Source organism: Drosophila montana, unplaced genomic scaffold (genome assembly GCF_035044405.1).
Source record: "Drosophila montana isolate Dmon_TW-CO22-7 unplaced genomic scaffold, ASM3504440v1 contig_3846_1, whole genome shotgun sequence".
Lineage (NCBI taxonomy): Eukaryota > Metazoa > Arthropoda > Insecta > Diptera > Drosophilidae > Drosophila > Drosophila montana.
This window is the reverse complement of record NW_026998718.1, coordinates 277,656-291,112: the sequence shown is the minus strand read 5'-3', so window position 1 is coordinate 291,112 and position 13,457 is coordinate 277,656.

The window sequence follows — 13,457 nt, the reverse complement described above, 5'->3', positions numbered from 1 at the left end:
CATATACATATGTATATCTACACACGCTTTACACACTTTAATTTAATCATAAAGAATGCAAACAATTCAAAAAGAAAAACCTTATTCAACTGTTTTGAATAAAACCAATACTCAGCCAATAATCCTTTCAAAATTTGAATTTCCTGTTGCCAGTTAGAGAACAGCTGTGGCCATCGACTCGACCTTTCGAGCGTTGACCAATCGCCGAGCAAGCCCCACAAATTTCACACCTAGTGCAAAACTGCGTTGCTTCTTAGTGTTATTATTATTATTATTATTATTATTGTGGTGTATTATTATAATGCGATTTCATGAAATTGGGGCAGCCAGAGCAAGCAGAAGACCAGGTTGGGTCACATGTGTGCAGCCCTCTGACGTTCGACAATATTTGAATGGTCAGCACAAAATATGAAAGACAAACAAAAAATAAAACCAAATCTCAACATTTGGCATGCAATTTGCATTTTTGTTAGTAAGTTTTGTTTTTTTGTATTTGTTCTTTCAGAGGTTATTACTCAAAGTTAAGTCGTTCGGGGTTACCGGGATTTGATGTATGTCAAAGTTACGTGCGCGTTAAAATCTTGTCTAATTTAATATCTATAAATCCCTGCTCTGACAGGGCTACCCCTTTATGGCACAAAAGGGTTGTTCGGCTGTTGAGCCTAACCTTATCAACGTGGCAAATTGATTTCGGCTCGTTATGCGGTCATTGGGGTATATTTTGTTGGTTTAGCATGGTCAAAAGAAAGCAAATTGTAAAACCGAAATTGGCCAAACGTGCGTTACAAATTAATGTTTGTTCGGGATTTGTTTCTCCCCACAAACCAAAAAAAAAAAAAATAAAATATATATATAAAAATAAATATGAAAATTGTTTATCGTTTTCCGTTTTTTACTCTTTGTCAAACAGGTCATAAAACCCTTTCATACTTCAACAGACCCTGCGCCCGATGCCGAGTTATGTGGTGTAAATGCTTTGGGGTCGCTTTGAAGGTGAATCGGAAGACGGGAGGGTTACGTTATTGATAAACAATCAATATGGTATTAGTTGGGCTTGTCATGATATCAATATTGGCTATTGATATTGATATGCTTGGCTTATCTAGGGTATACAAGTTTTAATGGGCAAATATTGCTATTTGAGAACTTATAACAAATATATATTTAGAGATAATGCAGCAAAATTAAATTAAATCTCATAATCAAATAAGTGCAATTAGCAAATAGATATAAAAGTTTTCTAGGCAACATTAACTCAAATTATTTGAATAAATAATATTTAACAAACAGGAGCTATTTTATATTGCTGAAATCTTTAAGAAAATATTACCTCAAAAATCTTGCTTTTTGTATATAGAAATCTTTGTGCTCTTTTTGTAATCCTGACGTTATCTTCGTCGAAACAATTGCGCTTCTCTTTGCACTTCTAATCATATTTTTATTGCATACTTTTGTGCGCGTTCACGTTAGATCGGAAAAATGTCGTTTCTGATTGCTTTCGTATTTGTTTACATTGCCTGTTCCTATTGACAGCAAGTAAAGTGGGAATAACAATGCGTTGGAAAGAAGGAGTCCGGGCAGAAGCAGGAGCTGGAGGGGGAGCAGGAGGGGATATAGGACAGAGGCACAGACGTGTATGGCATATCAAACGAGGAGCGCATGGCACATGTTTCAATCATTTTCCATTTTTATTTATTGTCAGCGTTTATTCTGCTGACACTTTCCGATTTTGTGCTCGTGCGCTTAGAAAACAATTTGCAAATTGCTTCAAGCAGCCCCTATGCCAACTGAAATGAATCACAATTTGCATAGGACTGAGTGCGGCAAGTGTTTTTTTGACGCAGTAATTACAAATTATTTCGTTTGCCAGCTAATCAGCTTAAGCAACTGGCAATCGCAGCGCTCTTGGCAATTTTAATTTCCCTAACATGGCTAATAAATTTCCCGACTTATAAAGTGTGCGGGTGCGTCAACGAAAAACCATAAAAAAAAAAGTGCCAAGGCCTGAAAAACTTTTGTATTTGCTAGCCTTGCGACGGATACATATACTCTGTCAAGCTGTTTGTAACAAAACTTAAGATGTGAAGCGAAATATAATTTTTCGAGTGAACATCTTTAACTTAGGTCTTGCTTCGAGCTTTGGTTGTATTTCTACAAATTTTAGTCAGAAAAATCCTAATTTAATTTTTTATAGACACTAGCTATTTTTCATATTAAGAAAATTTGAAATACCATTTAATATTGCGTTTAAAAGTAAAGATTTTTCAAAAATATAAAATGTTTTGATACAAACTAAAATTGGAATTGCGGCTTGCAGTGAATAACTGAGCTTTGACTGGATTAACCTGGATTAACCCTTAACTATCTAGAGAACATGAATTTCTACTTTCTGTTTAAAATATGAACTGATCTGTAGTCAGATCTCTTTCTAATAATTAAAAATGGAGCACTGTAAGAGCATGTCAGCTTTCTGCTCTCCAATAATGTTCACTGATTCTTGCTGCAGTGTCGCCCAGTTGCCAATTTATGTGCAAAGTAAGCTGGACGGGAACGATTGTAAACTCGTGGCTGGCCACCATGTTCTGCCTCTGCTGCTGGCCCCTTCCCTTCCCACGGCCAGTACATATTGTTGCTCATACAAATTCAATTACTTTTGCTGTCGATTTTCGAATAGGTTTTGTTGTTTCGATTCGATTTGCAAGCCCGACCCCGCCTACACGGACACACTCAGCCCACATCCTTTGCCCCACTTCAACTTCAACTTGATTTCAATTAAACTGAGTTGCCCCATTGGCGCGGACGCTTTTCGACGTGTCGCAATTGCAGCTACCAAGTTTATTTGCTTGTTTTCTTTGCCCAACGACTGCTGCTGCTGCTGCTTGGCATTTAATTGTTTTTCTTCGTTTTTCATTTTCTGATTTTCTTTTCTCTCTGTCGCTCTTTTTGACCACTTGCATTTTATGGCGACGCGAAAAAGCTGTTTTCCTCGAGTGCCCATTCGAAGAGGGACAGCCATGTTGTTGATGATGTTTAAGTTACTGGAGTGAGTTCGTTATCGGCGTGGAGCAATTGAAGCAATACAGTGAGTCAAATATGTTTGAATACCGATTTCTCAAGAAATTAAAAACAAAAAGATTTGTTGTGATTTTTTTATAGAGCCGAAAGAAATGAGATTATGATTTATGACAATATGAAGGTACAAAGATTCAATATAATAATATTATAATCAACTGTTAATGCAGCTTTCATAATTTTAGGAAGCAACAGCTTGTGTAGTTTTCTAAAGAATATCGCTTAAAATTCCCAAACGGTTATGCCCCACATGAGAACATATGTAAAGCGCCCTCTGCAGCTCATATATTTGCCTCTGTACCTATTTTATCTTACAATTTTATTCAATCAATTGATTGTCTTTCTACCACTGTGCAACTGGCTTTTCCCCCGCCAGACCATCCAAATCGCAGCCAATCGGGCGCGTTCCAATCGCCAATCGAGCTACAGAGAAATAAAAGGCAATGCGCTGCTTGTTTAAAACAAAGAAATTGCCATTGTAAATAAAAATAAAAATCGAGCAGAGCAGAAAAACCGAAAGCAAAAAGCAGAAAGCAGAGAGCAAGGTGGTCGGGTGGCACCCGAAATGCCAAGAATAAAGTTTTTCAAAAGCGATAAAAACGAAATGTCGCATATTTTTATGACATTTGCTGCGACACTACAGTCAGTGAGGTGTGTCACTCCTTCACCTCCCCCCTCACTCGCCAACTAACTCACGCCCTGCCCTGTGCCTGTGCCGAGAGTCCTCGAGTCCTGTAGCAATTCTTTGACACCCCGTCGCACCCTCTAATGCACAATGGCGCAAATTGAATTCGTAAAACGAGAAACAGACGAATAAAAATGTTAAAAAATTCGTTGCGCGCATATTTTTGACTTTTACTTTGACATTGCCAAACGGAGCAAAACAGTTGAGAAACGGATTTTGGCCATTTCAGCTTAGCATTTGTATTCAATAGTGTGTGTGAGCCAAATAATTTGCAATGTAACTACAATATCTAAATTGGTAGCTAAAAATTATATTCAGATACTCTGTTCCATGGTAATAATAACCCAATAATATTATTGGTGTCATATTTGAAGCATTTCACGAAGTTAATTTTGATAACCAAACCTCAAAAAATAAGATACAATACGCAGTAACTAAAAGTTCAATGGGCAAAATAGGTTTAGCATTCTGAAAAGCGGACAGACATACTAAGGGACTGATATAATTATGCTTTTTTAAAAAAAAAACACAAGAATCAAGTCTCAAAGGACAGCTTCTTCCGTGATGTATGAACCACTGGAACATCGGTTATGCTAAAACTCCAAAGCTATGTTCAATGCAAAGAATAAATATATTCAAATTGTTGAATACCACCTGAAAATCCCCCAAAAAATAAAATAAAAAACAAATTTTAGAGGTCAGTCTCCAAAAATAGTGTAAATTGTATTGAATAACAAAGACAGAAGTAAGTACATAGTTCAATAGTGTAGAGCTGAGGAAAGAGTATACTTGTGTCTGTTCGCTTATACAGAAATAAGTACGAATGTGTGTTACGCTTTGTCGGCTACAGGATATGCTGCAGTCGAGCAGAACGACAAAAACAGTTTAGTTTGAAAATATAGAAAGTAAAATGTAGCTAATTCGAAGTGCTTTTCCCTCTAGAAATACCTTTTCTGCTGCTCAAATGTTGGCAATATAACAACATTTTCGTTGTTTACAGCAAGTTATTCGACTTTTATATATACATATTTTATTTATAATAGACAAGTACTCCTTTTTTTGAGGCTCCGCGTTCGCTTGACTATAACCCGCTTATTTTGCGCCTGGTATCTGAGCTCCTTTTGGAAGCTCATCATTCGAGTCGTCCCTTCTGAACTTCTGGCGTCGCTGCCTTTGCAATGAGCCACTTGGGTGCAATTAAAATTCGGCCTCGAAATTATTATTATTGCTTATGAAAAAGACTTTTGTACGGTTTTGGCTGGCCCAAAAAAACTTTTACCCCAAGCACATCAACTCGTTGGCAGGCTTTTGAAAGCACTTTATACGCCAGTCCGCACGCCGACCAGTGCGTAAATTTATCTATATCCAGATATTTGCGTCTCTGCGTTGCTTTATGATTATTTTTCATAAACTTGGCAAATGCTTTGGGAAATCCATTTAGCAGCAAGCAGCGACGCATTACTTTATCTATGGCCAACGGAATTATGATTTGTGTGCGGCGCTTAAGATGAGTTAAGAGCGCAAATGAGTAAATGCGTATAGAGAGAAATATATATTATGAATTAAGCCAAGTCATAAAAGTAACTCGACCAGTTGCCAATTCTTTGATGCACACGTTTTCTTTCTTGCTTTAATTCAATAAATATTGACCATTTTAGGATGGCTTGACACCCTTATACGATGTGTCTGGCATTCTACTTATTCCATTTTATTCCATGAATTAAATTTGATACACACAACCCATTAAAAATGTTTAATGATGCTACACAAAGGCGGCATCTCCGACCCCATGTATATAAATTCTTGATCAGGACAAAGAGCTGAGTCGATCTTGCCATGTTATCTGTTGGCAAAGATTCACTACAAAGAAAGCTCAACTTATTCATAGGTGGTACATTATAACAAAATACTTTTCATAGACACAACCAGAAACGGACAGCTTCCACATCCATAGTACAAACTGAATGGCAAGTTCGGATTGTTGACAACACCCAAGTCTAGCTGTAGCACTAAAACCCACTCCTTCTCCTTAACTTAGCTCCAGCTGAAGCATCAACTGCAACACCCTCAACCAGATTCGACAACATCATCAACAACAGTAGCAGCATCTGTCTCTGCAATAGTTTCACCAACAGCTCCATTATCAGCAACTGCGTCACCAGCAACTATTTCATTAGCCACAGGATCTGTAGAAGCAACAACTGAACCTCTGAATGATAAATCGAGCCAGTTTTCTACAGTCCCTTCTCTTCCGAGTTGCATTATAGGTGCTGTCTGCTGCAATCAGTTCTATATTAGGACATTAGCTGGGATGCCAACGATATGGATCAGAACGGGACTTGGATGGTACAGAATCTAAGCGTAGCAGTTGGTGTCTTGCCTCCAAAATCTTCAAGAGCTAGAACCAAAGCGCTCTAAAATTCCATCAATTATCTGTACTGGGATCGAACACAAACAACTTATCGTTTATATGGACGTATAAACGATCTCAGCTTGGCAATTGCCAGTCGCGAGGATTTACTCAATAATTCGCATTGACAAGGGAAATGACGTTGTTGGCGTCTATCTAAAGACTTCTTATGGGTAGTAGAAAACTGGAAGTAGTAGAAATTGGGAGAGCTTTCGATGAGCTAGACACTAAGTTTGTATGAAATTTGTTTGTTTACCGTCCGATCGGTTTCAAACTCATTCTTAAAGATTTTTGAGAGAATTTATTTTATACGTACCACGGACAAGGCCGGGGTATACCCGTTAGTAACAATAAAAAATAAAAAGTTTTTAACTCTTAAAGCTAGCTATTCAAAAAAGAAAAGGAAATGAATATGAATATGATAAATAAATGTAAACAATTAAATGTTCTTCAAAAAAATACGCATATGTATTTAGATCTGTTCGCAACATTTTCATCAATCAAACCTGACAAAAAATGTTGGAGCACGCGGATTTCGTCTGGTTGTGTCTGCGAAACGAGCATAATAATCCATTAAAATACACCAAAATTAATTATTATGTAGAAATATGTGTAGGCAGCTGCTGGAATGGCTGCTGGGAGAGGGGAGGAGTGGGGTGGGGGTGGTGGTTCACTTGTCAGGTGAGTACCGGGTAAGGGTTGCAAAAGGGTTGCGGCTTCAGAATGCGTCTATTGCCCTGTCGCGGGCTGCGGCTTACTGTTTTTGTATTCGGCGCCAAGTTTCATGCTCAATTAAAACGTTTGTTTAATGAAAACAAATGCGCTTAATTAATAAACACGCATTTTGTGGCTTTTACCAAAAGCTTTAAATGGGGGTTCGGTTGGGTGGGGTTAAGCACAACAAGGCGCCACGATTCTGGTGCCCAGCTTTATGAAAATTTTCATAATACAAGCTCAAAACAAAAAAGCAGGACTGCTCAAGTGCAGTGAGTGCACGACTTGGAGATACCCTGTACCCCTGCGCTCATAATAGTGACAATCATTTGATTGGCTCGCCTCACATATACACAACTACTCAGCTTATCCAGCGGAAGTGCTTCTTCGTTCCTCATCCCCGCACTATGAGAAATGAGTTCAAAAATCCAATTTGTGCTTGTTGTCCGATCTACTTATAAGATATTCGTAGGGCTTATGACAAGTAGAAGGATCTGGTTTAAGAAGATTACTTTTTTGATTTGTGTATGATTAGGTAGGTCTCTAAAATTTAGAATTGTCTTAACCTACAAATACTATACGAAAACACACATTGAAAATCTGTACTTATCGATTTCGTGGAAAAAGATAGAGATTATATTTGATTTGATTTGATTATATTTGATGGAAGGATTGTAAATCTTAAGTCAAGAGTTCTTCCTTTTTCGAAAAAACAGACAAACAGACAGAACTAATATCCAGTCGGCTTTTATTGCTGACTAAAAATATATATTAAGGCATATATGTATGTTGTCGGAAGTAACACTCTTTAGCTGTTACACACATTTGCACCAAACTGAAATTCCCTTTTTTGCCTATTTTCAATAGGTACAGGGTATAAAAAAAACTGTCGCAGCTGTTGATGTCGTGGGTTGTGCGTAATAATTGTTGTTGCTGCTGATTATTGCTGCTGTCGTTGTTGTTGTTCCTGTTGTTGTGTACAATTGTTGTTGTTGGTTTGTGTGTTTAATTACGCGTGGCTTGGCTGAATTGCGATTTTTAAAAATTAAGTGGCAGCAGCGAACATAAATGTGCCATTAATTAAATTTGATCATTTGTTTATATTTGTGTCATAAATGTTTATAAGTATATTGCGCAGGTATACATGTGTGTGAAAGGAACACCCTGTGCTCGTAATGTGCAAAATATTGCAGCATACTTTTAAGCGTCGGCTTAAATACCCCTAATGTAGATTTACTTAACCAACAGATCGTCAACTCTAGAACACGGCGCTAGTTACGAGAAAAATTCTTTAAAGTTAAGTAGTACATTTTATGCAGAATTTAATCATTGTTAAATAAAGCTTAAATAAAATAAAAGTCGTAAGTCTTAAACTCCATATTTGGTTCTCTCCATAACTTTATGCTATAAGCAGAAAATTATTTAAGTAAATGCAAAAAATTGAATTGCAAATAAATAAATAATAAAATTTCTTCCATTAATGTAAAAATTTGTCTCACAGACTGTGCTAATAAAGGTTTTAACTTAAAAATATGTTTTTAATGATTAAATTTAAGTTGTTATTATATTAAATAAACGATAATAAAACAAATATAAATGAAAAAGGCGCTGGGATTACATATATACAAATTATTAAGCATACGCAGTGTTAGACAGCCCCAACTCTCTCTCGCTCTCTCTCTCACTCACTCTCTGATAACAACAAATAGAACTTATCACGTTTAACACTCGTGCGGGTCTGGGCCTATAAAGCAATTGACTGTGACGAAATTAGCATGCGATTCGCATAAGCTACGTTTAATGCGGCAATTGCAAAAAGTGCATGGCTAAATAACCTAGAAAAGCGCTTTCAACTGAAACTGTAGACAAGCAGACCGAGTCTGGCCCAAGTGCAGGGCGCAGGGCGGGGCAGCGTTGGCGCTGGTAACGCGAGTAGCGCCATACTCGATAACAGAGCTATGACAACAAATCGTTCGACGAAATATTGAAATATTTGACCTATGCAAAATGAGACCCCTTTTCTTTGCAAATTCCGCCGAGCTAGGCAGACCTGCTCTATGAGAAAGTCTGTGAAAGCCGATCAATGGTAAACATACATACATATGTCAATGCGAGCCACATGCGACTGCCACAAGCGTTAATCAAAGCCAAAGTCACAGTCACAGCCTAGGGTAGGGACTACTAAATAAACTAGACCAGCCAGAAACCTCGAGTACTGCTTTTTTATAATTCCCGATTTGTTCAGTTCTTTTGTTGTTCTGGTTGTCGGGCAATTTGACCGCTTCGCAAAGTTCGTGCACAATGCGGAAATGCATTTTTGCATAAATTGATTTTAATTTTTGTTTGTTTTTCCAACAAAGTGAACGAGTGAGACAATGATATTAAAGGAGAATAATCTGACACTTTTAATTTTACTTTGTCCACACTGGAGAACGCTTTTCAGGTCTTGGTATTTAAGATATAACTGGAGTTCAAGATAGTGAATAGTGATAGTGGTCGGTTTAAATTTTCCACGAGCGGGAAATGGGGAAATTATGTCTTAAATTTAAAGAAAATAACTTGGAACTGGCAAGACCAACAAAAAATATCTACATATATAAATAAATTTTACTAAGATAACAAAAAAAAAAACAGAATGTAGGTTAGAAGAGAAGCAAGGGATAGAAATATCAATTAAATTATAAAGATGTTCCATCTTTACTTTAATAATTTAGTTTAATAAAACGAATAACTAAATCTGTAAGTATATTTGAGAATAACATGAGAATCGCATAGTAGGGCAGTAATAAAATATATGTTTTTCTTTTAGGCGTGCAGCGCTGATGTATGTATGTAAATTTTGTTTGTGTTCGGTGTAGGGGAATATAAGGTAAACTTATAAATACGTTATTAGTTTTAAAAGCATAAATAAAAATGTAAAAAAATAGAATAATTATTCCTCTATATTCTTCGCAGCTGTATACATACGTAGAAAGTAGTTTCCACTAACATTCCACAGTTGCGAGTGGTTTTCAAATCGCTTATTTAGCGTGTACGTATATTACAGAATGTAACTAAACTACAGTTAGATCATTAATCATTCGGTCTGTCCATCAAGGAGTCAATTAAAGTAACATATACCTTATATATAAAACTTAACATACAAAAATGCAAAAATGTATTCCCGATATGTGCATGCTATAGGTCGACTTATCTCTTCTTCTGTGATAGGGGATATTTATACTTTATGAGATCGACGAGGCCACCGTCTACCAGCTACATTGATCAACACAACTGAATGCATATCTACCTCTGTTTATCAATTTTTCGATTATTATATAGTATACAAATCATAATATGCAATATTTTGCGAAAGGTTACTAGAGTTATCAATCCAAAGTGCAAAAGATCAACACGTTGAGTGTCAAAAAAATTAATTTAATACGCAAAACGAAAAGAAGAAAACAGTACAAAAAAAAATAAAGATGAAACAACAAAACAATCTGTAACAAGAAACAGGCGAGTGACAAACAGCGCACAGCAGCACTTGAAAGATAAGTAGCCCCTCACACAGATTCCAAGAGAGATCCACACAGACTACAATTTATTAATTATAGTATAAAGTGTACACTTGTATAATAATAATAAAAAAGGGCCGCTCGCCAGCGCTGCTGGGTCAAGTTCAAGGACAAGCAATGCGACCACAACGACGACGACTTCGTGCAACGTATGGAAATGAATGGGAATCCGAATCGGCGGAGAGGGATGCACTTATTCTCGCACGTAACTGTGTGAGTGCTTCAATGAATGGGCAGCTGTGTGCGTGTGTGTGTGCGAGTGTGTATAGTAGATAGTAGGGCCCCTGGTCATGTAATAGTAGATTATGTTCCGATTCGGTCTGAAGTAATCGGTCTGATAGATTTCGCTTTTCTTATCAACTTATAGACCCGCTACCCGCGCCCTTTGTAGATCATTGGGTCACATACATACCCGTAAATGTTGCGAGTGGCCCTCAGCATCGATTTACCGCTTACAACTGGCACAATGCTGACACCGATGCAGGCTCTGGACTCAAGTGCTGTCGAGGATGCCGCCGCAAGCATCTGCCTGCTGCCCACTTACACATAAATACAATAAACAGAGACAGAAGACAACAAGGCAAAATGAATTTGCAGCTCGTGTTAATCAAGCGAAACACTCACATAAACACGATTACATACGAGTATACGCATTACGAGTACTAGTATTTATGCTCGTGCACTCAGACAGCGTGGAGCTGATTGTGAGTAGTTGTTGCAATGCACCCTGCACCTCCATTATGTGGGTAAGTAGGTCCTCCAATGCTTTTTCCGTAATAAAATTGAGAGATCGATAGTTAATTTATCGATTACACAATGAAACCAAGCTTTGAATACGATTACAAATAGGCCTATCGAATCGTGCTGTCAATTAAAAATAGTTGAAAGAATTTCCAATTACTTAACCAGTCTGTGTAATATCAAAGAACTTTTGATGCTTATCAAAACGCAGGTTTTGATCGGGTAATAAGGAACAGAAATATCAGCATTCAATTGCAAAGCCTACTTTGGTTAGTTGCATTTATGAGAATCGCAAAGAAGATCGATTGCGTGCAGGGCACCGGCTGATCGTCTAAACTCTTTTAGCAGCTTCATTCTCTCTTCTTCAAATGGAGCATTCTTGCTTGTTATCAATTGTTGTTGTTATTGCATTTAAGTGCAGCTTGTTAATGCTCATTAAATGTTAAGGGAACGCTGGAGCTGCGGCTGTGGCTGAGACTGGGACTGGGACTGACACGGCGGCAGCAAGCGGAGCTCAGGCTCCATCAAAGGCAGCTCCCCCAATTGCAATTGCTGTAGCAAGAGAAGCGGCGACTCGGCGCAAAACCCGATCCAAGTCTTACGCTTTAGTCCATAAAATGATGCGAGCCGAAAGTGTCGCGGCGGGCGCGTTGAAAAGAACTTTGTGTCTGGCGAGTCGGATAGCCTTCATTTACATATAAACTGAGTGACTCGATCACATACGATTCTGAATATTAGAAGTGGTTAAGAAGAAGAAGAAAAAGTTTTAAGCCCCTAAGGAAGAAACTTGTCGTAAAATGAAAATTCAAATGAAAATCTTGAAAATACAAACAACAAGGCATAGAACGTTGGCGTCCTCCACAGCGCGTGAGAAACCTGTTCGATGGAAAAGAGGCTTGTTGTTGTTGTTGTTGTTGTTGCTGCTGTTGTTAATTGTAGTTGTTGTTCTTGTTGTTGCGGTGCGTGTTTGTGTGTGCGTGTGTGTGTGTGTGTGTGTTGCGTACACAGCTAATTGAAAAAAAAAGTATTAACAGCATTGCCTTTTGTTTTTGCCTTTGATTGACTGACCAACCGAGCCGAGATTGAGACCGAAATCAAGAGGAGACAGCCCAAGTGGAGAGGGCACCAGGCGAGGCAACCAGCCGAAGCAGGCAGGCAGTCTGGTATGGCATAATGGTTGGATTTACAAAGAGAAGCAGCCAACAGCAGTCGAGTTAATTAATAATGCAAAGCCCATGAGCTTGCAGTCAGTCATTCATTCATTCACTCATTCAGTCACTCATTCGCTCCGTATGTTAGCCCAGTCAGCCAATGGATGAGACATAATCACGAGCTGATGCGCTGTTCAAGCATCTGATCTTTGCTGTCGCTGCCATCAGTTGATCGACAGGATACATAACAAGATATGGCATTCATACAAGCGTGTGAGCTACTTAGAAGTCAATAAAGTCAGTCAGCACACGAAAGGAAGCGGCAAGTTAGAATGAATGGGAAGCTGCAAAGATTGCAAATGCTGGAGCTCTTCAGTTGATGAATAGAAAACTGTTTTTTAGGATTCTGGAGCCTTTAACCTTTAAACAAGAAGGATCCCTGTTCGAATTCCGAGGTAGTCTTTGGATATATCATTTTGTCATCCAAAGAGATCCCATACTCTTCAACAATAATAAAGGGATAGACATGCTTCAACTAAGCAGCGTGCTTTGAGTCCTTCTTCAATATTCACACCAACCTAATCTACTCCCAGCTAGAATTTGTTTTAGTGACCCTAACTCTAGTTACTCTAGTTGCTCTATCTAATTTAGTAAGCAGCTCTATTCAATTTGGTCTACACTTAATTCATGTGTGCATGCATGTATTTGTGTGTGGCATTTACATTGTACTATCGCATGACTTGAAACAACAGCAACAACCACAACTTACAACTCAAATTCGCATTAATTTAAAACTCAATCAAGACAATTAGCGCGCGCACACACGGATCCCCCAACCCCCCCTGCCCACTGCTCCCTGGCACTCACACAATACACCAACTCCCTATATACATGACGATCCCTTGCCCGCCACACCTCCATCTCCGACCGCTCAGCTACACTCACACGCACACGCACAAATCGCAGCCAGCAGGCGGCAACATTGTTGTAGGCAGCTAGACATCTGGACAGCCCAGACGGAGCACAGCTGATTCCGCTGCCTAGACGAACCAGTTATGCAGTTGTTGTAGTCGTAGCCGTAGTCGTAGTCGTAGTTGTAATCCAACCTACCTCACGCCAAGCTGCTC